The sequence below is a fragment of the Oncorhynchus nerka genome, linkage group LG18, assembly GCF_034236695.1.
Source record: "Oncorhynchus nerka isolate Pitt River linkage group LG18, Oner_Uvic_2.0, whole genome shotgun sequence".
Classification (NCBI taxonomy): domain Eukaryota; kingdom Metazoa; phylum Chordata; class Actinopteri; order Salmoniformes; family Salmonidae; genus Oncorhynchus; species Oncorhynchus nerka.
In genome coordinates this window covers 47,647,988-47,662,236 of record NC_088413.1, presented here as the reverse complement: position 1 = coordinate 47,662,236, position 14,249 = coordinate 47,647,988, and the positions used below count along the sequence as shown (strand labels likewise).

Sequence of the window (14,249 nt, the reverse complement as noted above, 5' to 3'; positions counted from 1 at the left end):
AGAGGAAGCTGGCACAAGTAATACATCCCACATGGAACCCAGTTCCCTATATTAGTGCACTACTTTTGGACTTCAGAGTCCTATTGGCCCTTGTCAAAAGTAGTGCACTATAAAGAGACTAGGGTGCCATTAAGGGACACAAAGACACCTTAGTATCCTGAAGTCAGGTCACTGATACATTTTTCATTATGGAAACTATGGACAGTCTCGATGGAAACTGAAAACAGATGATTTAATAAATTACTCTTATGCCCATGTGTAAACTGCTGTGAACTTCATAAAGGTTGGAACTTTAAATTGCTCTTATCGTTTTTGCAACTGCTTTATGGAATGGCTTGATATGGATTTCAGAACCTATAATTTTGGCTCAACTAATCTATTTTAAAAGTCTAATTGTCGAATTTGTTTCCTCAAGTGGGCCTAGGCCTATTCCCAAAATGTAAATGACCTATAAAAGTGATCAATATTTGTTCAACTTTTCATGAAAGATTACTGCATGTTCAATGGAAAGAAGAGTAGTAAGGACGATCAACCAACGTGAGTTCGAGGTGCAACCAAAAAGTGCTGACTCACCATGTGTTTTCAATGGATAAGTATAATTGTGTCTGTAATTTGCTTATGCATGAAGTTCCGTATGTTTTCTGATCTTTTTGCGCGCGCATGATGGTTTTGCGGACGCGTTGAATAAGCAAGCCAAGCACGTCAGAACGCTGCGTGGACGTCCTCCACCAGTAGTTTTGTAGTAGTGACTGGCTAGCTATCCAGTAACTGTGATTAACGACGTTCGCACCAATACGGCCGAAAGGAGAACGATTTGACTAATTTATTTCATAGTTATTAAGACCGTATGGATACGGTTATAATGTCTTGTAAGGATTCTGCTGAACCGTGAAGACGGCGCTGCTTTGCCCCCCAAGTGCTCCTAGCAAGGGGATTGGAGACCTTTCATTTCCGAGTTTTCGCAGCAGCAGGTCAGCTTGAACCTTTGCTTTGGTACTCTAACTATGGCTAGAATAGGTAGCTAACTACATGGATTAATTAAAAACATTCTAGCTAATATTGTTCAACTGAGTTGACACATTGCTGTGCGCGTCACTAGCTAAGATATCTCGTCAAGTTGCCTCGCTAAATTAGAATTTGTGTAGCTAACGTTAGCTAGCTATTAACAATGCTCACGTTCGTTACTTACTAGTCAAGGTTGGTGGCGTGGAAGACTGCTCTGCATTTCACTTTAGGTAATTGGTTAGCTAAATATTTGTCCACACAACGTTAACTAGCTAACGTTATGGACTTGTTTTTTACGGAATAGGCATTACCATGAGTTTCTCACCATGGCATAGGTAGTTAACTGCTACACCCTGATTCAATGCTTGGCTGTGATGTTGTGTTTCTGTACATTGGTGCAAAAGGCCTTTTTCAATTGGAGCAACCGTTATAAACGTTGACATCTCGTTTTGCTTAAATTTAACTAACTAATTTATAGCTATCATTAACTAGTTAGCTATATATCAATCACCTTGGTAACTTCCACCTTGTTTTGGCAATACGTTAGCAAGCTAACAGCTAGCTAGCTAACGTTAGTAAGTTTCGGCACAGGCAGCACAACAAGCTCAAACATGTATTAGCCAATTCGAACGATGGTAGTAACACGTCGTTTTGTTAACATGAATGTGGCAATGTGTGAAAATATCTTAATTTGCTGTTGTGTCGCGGTGTTGCTAAATAGCCAAACAGCTAATTTCCTAAGTTATTAATGTATTGACATGGGTAATACTAATCAATAGGATAACATACAAATTTGCCTACTTTAGAATGGTATGTCGATAACCACGCTTGTATTGTATCATTATTTGCAAGTGTGTCATTTCGCAAACATTTGAAGACGTTCAATGCGATTTGCAAACATGCAACTCGATTTGAGGATGAGTATACCCTTTTCCAGTACTAACGTCACGCACAGATGCGGACGACGCTTGGCTGCAGTAAGATCGCCATCTGCGCCCATTCAACACAGCCTAGATGTACGTTATTACTATTAAACAAAAACCCTTTTTGGGGTTCTCATACGCTTACAATTGTTTTGATTCTTGCTTTTAACAGTCGCTAAGATTTTATAGTTGGTTGTGATCTTTGCAAAATAACTTTTGGATGCAGCAATTGTTAGCTAGAATGCTAACGCGCATTGATATAGGCTGTAGCAAACGCTAGCCAAAGAGCCATTTTACTGGTAATTTAAAAAAAAGTATAATGCAGTTGATTTGCGATGATGAAACAAACATTATATTAAGCATGACATTCATACAAGCCATGAAATCCAATTATAATCCAAAAGTAGTGTGAAATGCACTCAACCATTTTAGCGTTCTATAACTCCCCTTGTTCTGCCACCAACTTCCGCGCATCGCAGCCCTGCGCAATGTTTGTAAAAACACAGAAAGAGGTCTATGCAACTCATTAATAACTAAACTTGCGAATCTTGTAAATAATACATGTTGCCCATGTCGTATATGCTTGCTCAGAGTTTTGACACGAATGAGAGGTCTAACCATTTTTTTTGTGGTTTGAAATTCACTGAGGGACTTTACAGATAATTGTTTGTGTGGGGTGCAGAGATGAGGTAGTCATTAAAAACTCATATTAAACACTATTGCACACAGTCGATGCAATTTATTTAAGGCAGTGTTTATTTTTCCCCCCTTAAACATAAAGGCAAATCATTTATCCCAAACCAAATATAAGTGTTGATATTAGTTATTACTTCAACATTAGTGTGTTTGATCAATTTCTAATATATTTAACACTTTTTCTGGTAGCTGTCGAAGACCCCCTTTCTATGTGTTTGACCAGAAATCAAAGCCTTTGCTTATTTCACATTTTTAGGATGGGAAATGGTAGAGAAATATATGCCTTCATTTCTCAAATATACTTTTAGCTTTCATTTGACATGTTCTTATGAACTTCACATGTTGGTGCTCATATGGGTCCTTTTACTTGGAAATGTCCATCTTTAATAGGAGTGAAGAACTTTCGATAACGGTTGTGCTTTAAAGTGCATCACTTCCCATTTAAACTGTGAGTCTTAAAATGACGCTCTTTTGAAGAAGTAAACAGCTGCTTGTTGTGAAGTGCTAAAGGTTATGTTACACATGATTAGTCCTATACACTTGTTTGTCCTGCAAATACGCTTTTAGCACAAACTTTGTACTTAGGCCTGGACTGTGATTTAACAAGTCAATTGTCAGAGGTTTTAAAGGGTATGTTTTTGCCATGTGGGATGTTCAGTGTCACAGTAGTGTTTTGCTAATTTGTACAGAGTGTAGTTACAAGATTTTCCTACAGTGCAGTACTCAAAATGGGTTGGATAATAAAGTCCAATAAGCCAATTGGCAAAAAAGCATTTTCTTGAACAAAGTCGCCGTGAGTTCTTGTGACAGATTGTTGTTGTACAATGATGCTGAAATCCTCCTATTTCTACCTATTCTCATGCTACTGTCTGTGACTTGTAACTGTTTATGATTTAATTCTTCATTCTGTCGGTTGTGGTTTGGGATGAGGATGTAGGCTTAGTGCCTGATTATTGAGCGAGTTGTTCAGTGGTTAATTGTACAGCCAGAGAAGGCTTTGGCACTTCCAGGGAATTGAAGCAGATTTTTCAGGGTGGATGTTGTCTCCATCGATTTCAATATTGTACAGCAACTCCATAACCTCAACTACTGTAAAACATTTGGAAAAAGACACAATAACAATCTTCAGCTTTGGGCAGTAGATCACCTGCTGGGTGTCGACCAACGGTGGCAATTCAACATGTAGAATAGTTGGGAAATTAACAGAAAATGAGGGCAGCTGTTCTGTGGTCAGAGGTGATAGGACAGCCACCCGCTGCTTTTAACCGTTCATCGGCAGTCTGTTTGGCCTTTTAGTCAGTCAACCCATCAGAAGAACCCATTCGCCTAACTGTCCAACATCAATCATCTCACATATTAGGCCCAAATGTGTGCAAATGCACAATGATGCTTTAAAGGAACGCTGACCTTAATGGTTTGGCCTTGTTTTTTTTCTTGCTCATTAAGTGCTTGCGGCCATGACTGAAGCCAAACGTGAGTTGTCTTGGGGGTGTGGTTTGATGTGAGTGTGTCTTTGCCATTCAATCACAACAAACCAAGGGCAGTACCGTTATGAGTAGTAACAGTGAGGTAAGCAAAGCTAGCCTAGCTTTTGTAGAGAAGTTTAGGACTTCTTCTGTCCTGACTCACCATATCAAGATGGTAAATTTAATTCAGTTCAATGTGTTGGCTAAAGCCTGCGCTGACCTGTATTTAGCCAAGCTGACAGCAGCTAGCTAGTATAGCTTGTGCATAGCTGCAGCCGGCTAGCCTAACTAGAGGATTTCTTTGAAATCCCAGTTATGCCAAAATTGCAAGAACCAGTGTCTGAAATGTTAACATTTTACCGTCGAAACAGTAACTGCAAGTTGAATGCCCTGTCTTCAGTCAGCTGTCCTACAAAGCAATATTCTATAGCTAACTGGATAGGTTATGTCTCCTATTAGATATTTTCCACGTGATAAATCCCAGAACTACTAATCTTCCTACAGGTGTAGGCTACATGTGGACATTGCACAAACATCGCCCAGTTTGAGTGTCAATGTGCTTATTGTCAAACAATCAATGGGCGTGTTTGTTACATACAAAGTATTTTCTGCTGTAATTATCACATTGATGTGCTTATAAACGCCTACGACTTTACCTAGCAAATCAAAATAAGTTGTGTAGAGTACAACTTCAGCTGTCTAACCAGAACTATTATGGCATTATACATCTATGGTCGGTCTAAGGATTTGGCTGTCAAACCAGTAACCACACAATGACACTTGTAGCTCTCTGGGTAAAGTTGTCTTCAATTCTCCAGTGGGTGTGCATGAAGTCCCTTCCATCTATTATAGGTTATGGACTGGTGCAGTCAGTTGTCAGGAGGGGTGGAGTGCATGACACTCCTGGATATGACAGCATTTTGCTTCAACTCATGAGGCCAGCAGGCAGTCCAATAACTACAGGCAGATGTGAGATGCAAGAAGATTGCACTCTTTTCATACTGTAGGCTATACTGACCAATTCAAAGCTTCCTCCAGAAGAGTCCAATTGCTGAACTTACAGTGCTGTGAAAAAGTAATTGCTCCCTTTCAGATTTTATTTTTGCATATTTTTTTTTGACACTGAATGTTATCAGATCTCCAGCCAGAAACGAATATTAGATAAAGGGCACTTGAGTGAACAAATAACACATTTGGATACTTTAACTCTTTACACTCATACCCTTATACAGGCTGAAAATGGCAGAGTTGGACACTAACAAGTGCCTAAATTGAAACGTAGTGGCTCTACAGTAACATGTTGTACATGTCAGAGCTCAAATTCTCTGGTTCACAGCGCAGTATTGGTTTTGACTGACTGACTTCTGAACTTGAGCACCGCAAGTGACAAGAAGTTGCCCCCATCCTTCCCGCTAATTGGGCAACTTTGCAAATCTTTAGTCTGAGTGACGGAAAGGCTGTAAATAAAGATGACTCAATGTATTTCAGTCAAAACTGTTCGCTGCTCTGGCCCCCCAATGGTGGAACAAACTCCCTCACGACGCCAGGACAGCGGAGTCAATCACCACCTTCCGGAGACACCTGAAACCCCACCTCTTTCAGGAATACCTAGGATAGGATAAAGTAATCCTTCTCACCCCCCCCCCTTAAAAGATTTAGATGCACTATTGTAAAGTGGCTGTTCCACTGGATGTCTTAAGGTGAACGCACCAATTTGTAAGTCGCTCTGGATAAGAGCGTCTGCTAAATGACTTAAATGTAAATGTATTTTGAAAGATGGAGACATTGAGAATGATATTAAATACCGCTTTGTCATACAAGCAAGCCAAACACCCGTGAGTCCAAATGTGCACTTCACATTTCAATATCATAAAACTCCTGTAATATACAGTGTCAATGTTTATTAGGTCTGTCCCTGACAAAAAAAAAATCGGAGTCAACCGAGAGTAATCTGTTCGTTTGCCCAAATATTTATTTGACATATACACTCTGTTTGAATAAAATCACTTATATGCACTGAGCTTGTCTGCCGCTTTAAGTGCACCGTATTATGAAATAATTAAGACAAAATGACTAGAGGGAGTCCGACCAAAGTGTATTTGATCGGGCTCAGACTTGCTGCGCTGTTAAAACAAAATTGAGAGAAAAGACAGCGAGTGACTGTGTGACTAGCACCTGTTGTCTCTCTCTCCTCTCTGCTGCAGTGACCACCACAGAACATCAAGTGTTTTTGTTTTGTGCAATCCATGTTGCTGAAACTGCAGAATAATTACAGCCATTTCTGGCTTAAGCTCTGTTTCTCAAATCCTTTATTTGTTTAGGAAAAACATGCCCTATTCTCTCACCTGACATATAGCCTATGATAATGGGATCAATAAATTGGTTATAACAAACTCCAACACCGTAACACGTGACAGCATAACGGGGGAATGTTTACTAGTTGCTCAGGAGGGAAAGGGGAAGTCAAATGTCTGGAAGAAATTTGACTTAGTTGGGAAAACTACTGGAGATCTAGAAAAATAAGGCAGGTAAGGAGCGGGTGCTGCGTAACTACTGGAGATCTAGAAAAATAAGGCAGGTAAGGAACAGGTGCTGCGTACATAATTGTGCCAAATAGGTGCTGTTAGATTACAATATTATTTTGGAACAGTGTAAACAACACTAAATTCTAAGCGCACCTTTTTTTGTGAAGCCTTTATTACAGCAAAGACTAAAAACAGTCGCATGCAGTTGCTGACATGGAACGTTTATTTATTTTGTTTAGGCGAATTATTCAAGGCTCCCTTTGTTGTATTTTATAACTAAAATGCTTGATTGCATTTCAAATCATGACTGACTCGTAAACTGTCTGATGACATGAACAAATGAATGATCGATTGGTACATATAGGCTTAAGTAAGTTGCGTATTAAGACCGCTTAACAGGATGCACTTTTAGGCCTACAGTTCAATTATGGTTATACAAGGCTGCTATACTAAGCCTACTGATTATATGTATTATTATGATCATAATTGTAATATCAAGGAGGGTAGGAGTAAGAGCTATGTTCGTATTGTGACAAACGGGTGCTGCTATAGATTACAATATTTTTCTCTCCATTTGGAACAGTGTAAACACAATTTATTTAGTGTTAAGTAATACCAGGGAGGCTGTTCTAATGGAAAACAAGTGTAAAGCCTTTATAACAGCATGACAAAGATTAAAAGGGATTGGTCAGTTGTCCAACTGAAATGTGTCTTCCGCATTTAACCCAACCCCTCTGAATCAGAGAGGTGCTGGGGGAGTTGCCTTAATCGACATCCACATCTTCGGCACCCGTGGAACAGTGGGTTAACTGCCTTGCTCAGGGGCAGAATGACAAAATAGCTGAAATTGTGAAATTTCTTTATCCAACATGTTATGGTTGACTGTTTAACATGGAAAGAGCAGGTGTTCTTAATGTTTTGTATACTCTGTATGCGGATGATTTATAAAGCCAGGTACGTTTAACACTTAGGCTATTGATTATAGACCTAATTAAGTTGTTTTCCTCTCCACTTTTCTTAAACAGTTAAGGCAAGGGCTGTTTTCTTGTCTCCTCACACCGCTCCTGCCTCCACCGCATTGTCCTCAACACCAATGTGCTAGCTAACTTTGCTATTGTGCACAAACACTGTAGCAACATGGTCTAGGAAAAGGCCGCAATTCAACAGTGCATGGATTCAGAACCGCGGACAGCGACCGCTATCCAACGCGGAATGAATCAAATTTGTTATAAAATAATATTGGTATTAGTGTTGCACCATTGTTCTTAGATAATATAACCATATACAATTTCAGTAGCATGTTCTGGAGTGATGGACTGTGCCATCTACACGGCCTCCCCAATGGATTAGTCCGCTCGGACAAGTACGAATCAGACTGTTTTGTGTACCATGAAAACAAAAATTCTAATATGCGACTGGCTAAAGAAATTTCGGTCAACCAACAGCATATCGACCAAACAATCAAGCAGTCAACTAAATGGGGTCAGCCCTTACTTTTATGATCACTGTGTTGTCATATCCTGGGTTGTTCTGAGCAGAATGAGCCTATGCTTGTCGTATTGGGAAGAAATTTGGCGGGGAACACGCCTCTGCGTGCCCTCGTGACTCAATTCTATGCGCACCAAAATTACCATCTGCTTCTCTGAATTGCCTTGTGAAAGCCTAAACACTGTAAGATAGTTTTTTGTAATTTAGCTAGGCATGTTGGCAATAGAATACGCTTTGAAATGATACCCACCTGACCAGATTGTGATTTTTAATAGACCATTTTTGGAATGCATAAAGGCAGGGATGCAGGGCTGTGCCCCACCAAAAAAACATAAGTCTGCTTGCTCTAGTTCTTCAACAGCACAGCTAGGAGAGCTCAAAATAGCACCTTATAATTGAAGGCTCTTTGAGTCTTAAGTGCATTGAAATTACATAGGATCTGTGCACACTTTGGAGAGGTGTGGGGCCACTTAGAGACACCAGTTAGACCTCTCACTCAAACCCTTGTCTTATGCTGCACTTACCCCAAATAACCATGAATATTCATATGTTGCTGAACGTATCCAGAGTATTTTAAGATTTCTTTGTGGCGTAAATGTAAAATGCACATAAAATCAACAGTGTAATGTTTGCATTCAGTCTTGTCAGATTAACGGTTTTGTCCTCACCTTTAGTCTTATAATTGTCCAGTCTCCAAACTGTAACCTTGTAATTGCTACCATGGTAATGCATATGCATTTCATACTTCTTCTCAAAGAAACATTTCTATTTATCCCTATTCATATAGGCCAATTCTCACGAGTGTGAAGGGTTAATTAACAAAGGTATGCAACACCCAATGCCTCTGTGTGAAAAATGAATTGCCCCCAATATTTCATTTGTGATTTTCATGAATAGGAATATTTTCTAGGGATATTTATGTCTGTTGCGTTATGCTAATTATGTGTCAGGCGACGATTACGCTCCCGCATGCGGGATGGGGAGTCGGTAGAGGTTTTAAGTGTTGTAGTCATTTCAGTTGCTGGGGTAGCTGACATATATAGTGTTGCGTCATCCGCATACATAGACACATTGAGTAAGGCCAATGTCATTAGTAAATATTGAAACGGGGCCTAGACAGCTGCCCTGGGGAATTCCTTATTCTACCTGGATTTTGTTGGAGAGGCTTCCATTAAAGAACACCATCTGTTCCATTAGACCGGTAACTCTTTATCCACAATATAGCAGAGGGTGTAAAGCCATGACACAAGTTTTTGCAGCAACAGACTATGATCAATAATTTCAAAAGCCACGCTTTTTTTATTGTAAAATAGCATTGTATCTGGTCAAACACAATTTCTTCCAAAATTTTACAAAGCGTTGGTAACAGGCTAATTGGTCGGTTATTTGAGCCAGTGAAGGGGGCTTTACTGTCCATAGGTAGGGGAATAACTTTTGTTTCCCTCCAGGCCTAAGGGCGCACACTTTCTAGTAGGCTTAGATTTAAGATATGGCAAATAGGAGTGGCAATATCATCTGCTATTATCCTCAGTAATTGTCCATCCAAGTTGTCAGAGCCCGGTGGCTTGTCATTGGTGATAGAAAACAATACATTCACTTCACAGAATTCAAAATGACAATTCTTGTCTTTTCATAATTCGGTCAGATATACTTGGATGTGTAGTGTCAGCATTTATTGCTGGCATGTCATGGCTAAGTTAGCTAATTTTGCCAATGGGTTTTGTGATGAATGATGGAGTGGAGTTTGCCTTTTTGCCCAAAATTTCATATAAGGTGATCCAAAGCTTTTTACTATCAATCTTTGTCATTTATCTTTGTTTCATAGTGTAGTTCTTTTTATACAGTTTAGTCACATGATTTCTCAATTTGCAGTACGTTTGCTTATCGGTTGTACAGCCAGACCGATTTTCCATTTTATTTTGCCTCATCCCACTCAACCATACCATATTTAAATTCCTCATCAATCCACAGGGATTTAAGTTTTCACAGTTATTTTCTTAATGGGTGCATGCTTATTAGTAACTGGGATAAGCAATTTCATGTGTCAAGTGCAGGGTCTGGTTGCTCCTCATGACACACTACGGACCAACAAATATTCTTTACATCAACAACCTAGGAAACGCTACAAAACGTATTGTATAACCTCTTATACACTATATTAGGCCCAGCCTTTGGAACTTTGGTTTTTCTAGATCTAGCTACTACATTGTGATCACAACATCCAATGGATTTGGATACTGCTTTAGACAAGATTTATGCGGCATTAGTGTAGATGTGATCAATACATGTGGAGGATTTCATTCCTGTGCTGTTTGTAACTATCCTGGTAGGTTGATTTGATACCTGAACCAGGTTGCAGGCACCAGTTACAGTTAGACGCTTTCTCTTGAGTGGGCAGCCTGATGAAAGCTTGTCAATATTTACATCACCCAGAAAATGGTACCTCTCTATTGATATCATTTACATGATCAAGCATTTCACACGTTATCCAGATACTGACTGTTAGCACTTGGTGATCTGTGACAGCTTCCCACCAGAATGGGTTTCAGGTGAAGCAGATGAACCTGTAGTCATACTACTTCAGCAGTATTTAACATGAGATCCTCTCTAAGCTTTACAGGAATGTGGTTCTGAATAGAATAGCCACAACTCCACCTTTTGGCATTTGTCTTTTATGTAGATCTTATAACCATGTATTGCTACCACTGTATTATCTAAGTGAGTTTCAGAGATTGTCAGAATATGAATGTCATCTGTTACTAGCAAATTGATTCAGGGCAGTAAGAGGGACATGCATTCGGTTACTTACGTTGTATTCCAACGCACCTGGGATAATGTACATTTTGCTGAAGCATTATGACAAGTGACACAATGGTAAGGAATAAATGAGCTGGGCTTGGGTCATTGATAAGTCATTGTCTTAATGCAGCCTTGCAATGCTGTGAAAGGATCCAGGAACCCAAGTTATTTGGGCCAGATATTATGGGGAGTTTGGTGTCAAGTAGTGACCCATTCAGATCTTTAAAATCCATCTTCAGCTGTTCTGAGCTGCCCTTCATAATGTCATTCAACCCCACATAAACCATGACAGTTTCAGCCCCCGGTGCCTTGGGAAGCAACCTGATGATATCCTGAACTGTAATGGGGCAATTACTTTTTCACACAGGGGCATTGGGTGTGTCTGGTTAGACTGTAAACTCTCCTTCCAGACCCATATCAAACATCTCAAATCCAAAGTTAAATCTAGAATTGGCTTCCTATTTCGCAACAAAGCATCCTTCACTCATGCTGCCAAACATACCCTTGTAAAACTGACAATCCTACCAATCCTAGACTTTGGCGATGTCATTTACAAAATAGCCTCCAATACCCTACTCAACAAATTGGATGCAGTCTATCGCAGTGCAATCCGTTTTGTCACCAAAGCCCCATATACTACCCACCATTGCGACCTGTACGCTCTCGTTGGCTGGCCCTCGCTTCATACTCGTCGCCAAACCCACTGGCTCCATGTCATCTACAAGACCCTGCTAGGTAAAGTCCCCCCTTATCTCAGCTCGCTGGTCACCATAGCATCTCCCACCTGTAGCACACGCTTCAGCAGGTATATCTCTCTAGTCACCCCCAAAACCAATTCTTTCTTTGGCCGCCTCTCCTTCCAGTTCTCTGCTGCCAATGACTAGAACGAACTACAAAAATCTCTGAAACTGGAAACACTTATCTCCCTCACTAGCTTTAAGCACCAACTGTCAGAGCAGCTCACAGATTACTGCACCTGTACATAGCCCACCTATAATTTAGCCCAAACAACTACCTCTTTCCCTACTGTATTTAATTTATTTATTTATTTTGCTCCTTTGCACCCCATTATCTTTATTTCTACTTTGCACATTCTTCCATTGCAAATCTACCATTCCAGTGTTTTACTTGCTATATTGTATTTACTTTGCCACCATGGCCTTTTTTGCCTTTACCTCCCTTCTCACCTCATTTGCTCACATCGTATATAGACTTGTTTATACTGTATTATTGACTGTATGTTTGTTTTACTCCATGTGTAACTCTGTGTCGTGTTGTATCTGTCGAACTGCTTTGCTTTATCTAGGCCAGGTCGCCATTGTAAATGAGAACTTGTTCTCAACTTGCCTACCTGGTTAAATAAAGGTGAAATAAAAAATAAAATAAATGCTGTCATTTAACTTCTGGGCCACATCCTGACTGATGGCAGCACATTCTTGCATAATCACTGCTTGGAGTTTGTCAGAATTTGTGGGGTTTTGTTTGTCCACCTGCCTCTTGAGGATTGACTACAAGTTCTCAATGGGATTAAGGTCTGGGGAGTTTCCTGGCCATCAACCCAAAATATCAATGTTTTGTTCACCATGCCACTTATCACTTTTGCCTTATTGCAAGGTTCTCCATCATGCTGGAAAAGGCATTGTTTTTCACCAAACTGTTCCTGGATGGTTAGGAGAAGTTGCTCTGTGTAGGTACCATTCTTTATTCATGGCCGTGTTCTTAGGCAAAATTGTGAGTGAGCCCACTCCCTTGGCTGAGAGCAACCCAACAAATGAATGGTCTCAGGATGCTTTACTGTTGGCATGACACAGGACTGATGGTAGTGCTCACCTTGTCTTCTCCGGACAAGCTTTTTTCCGGATGCCCCAAACAATCGGAAAGGGGATTCATCAGAGAAAATGAATTTACCCCAGTCATCAGCAGTCCAATCCCTGTACCTTTTGCAGAATATCAGTCTGTCCCTGATGTTTTTCCTGGAGAGAAGTGGCTTCTTTGCTGCCCTTCTTGATACCAGGCCATCCTCAAAGTCTTCGCCTCACTGTGTGCAGATGCACTCTCACCTGCTTGCTGCCATTCCTGAGCAAGCTCTGTACTGGTGGTGCCCCGATGCCGCAGCCGAATCAACTTTAGGAGACGGTCCTGGCGCTTGCTGGACTTTCTTGGGCACTCTGAAGCCTTCTTCACAACAATTGAACCGCTCTCCTTGAAGTTCTTGCTGATCCGATAAATGGTTGATTTAGGTGCCATCTTACTGGCAAAAATATCCTTGCCTGTGAAGCCCTTTTTGTGCAAAGCAACAATGACGGCACGTGTTCGATTGCAGGTAACCGTGGTTGACAGAGGAAGAACAATGATTCCAAGCACCACCCTCCTTTTGAAGCTTCCAGTCTGTTATTTGAACTTAATCAGCATGACAGAGTGATCTTCAGCCTTGTCCCTGTCAACACTCACACCTGTGTTAACGAGAGAATTACTGACAGGATGTCAGCTGGTCCTTTTGTGGCAGGGCTGAAATGCAGTGGAAATGTTTTTGGGGGATTTAGTTCGTTTGCATGGCGAAGAGTGAATTTGCAAGTAATTGCAATTCATCTGATCACTTTTCATAACATTCTGGAGGTTATGCAAATTGCCATCTTACAAACTGAGGCAGCAGATTGTGAAAATTAGTATTTGTCATTCTCAAAACTTTAGGCCACGACTGGTGCAGTATGTTTGGAAGGAATCTATTATGAGAAAAAAAACTGGTGATTCCTAGTGTTTAAATACATTTTCTGACCAATGCATGCTATATTTGGATCGGTTTGGGGTCCACGGACCGATGCATCTTAAACATTTTAATTGGGGGCCGATGCATATCGACGAATTGTTACATCCTTAATAAAAATCATATCCAACATCCTTTCTCCTAATTACTTTTCTATGTGAGAATTGCCAGAACAATTGGAGATGCCAAAAATATTTTGGGCCTTCCTGGTATGGAATCGCCCAATATTGGCATTGCGCAGGTATAGGTTAGGCTAGATATATCCTACATGCTTTTCGGTTTAGTGTGCAAATCATCTGGAGCAGATGTAGCCCATGCATTGCAACCTTTCTATGAACAATTAATGAGAACCTCTTTAGTGTGTAGTCAAGTGCGGCTGTCTGAAAGTTCCACCCGTTGGTGATTTGGCCTATTCCTCCCACCAAGGCATCCTGACAACTGGACAGCCCACAGTGTCAAACATGTTTGTCCACTCTGTTAGGACTCACATAGCACTACCAGAGAGAAAGATGTGTTCAACACCGGTGTTTCCTACGTGGCAGAAACAAGCTGTTGATTGCCTTTGAATTTATTTGGAGTGGGT

The 14,249-nt window shown here is 40.5% G+C and overlaps 1 protein-coding gene across 2 annotated transcripts in view; it reads left to right on the top strand.

Moving 5' to 3' along the window:
* Window positions 1-694: 694 nt before the first annotated feature.
* Window positions 695-14,249, top strand: part of fbxo34 (F-box protein 34) — a 46,997-nt gene continuing 33,442 nt past the window's right edge. The window contains exon 1 of one of the 2 annotated variants that reach the window (XM_029687718.2): window positions 695-971. The gene's annotated coding sequence lies outside the window, so the exon portion shown is untranslated. Of the gene's footprint in view, window positions 972-1,011; window positions 1,236-14,249 lie in introns of those variants that run through there. The other variant, XM_029687719.2, reaches the window with a different exon arrangement.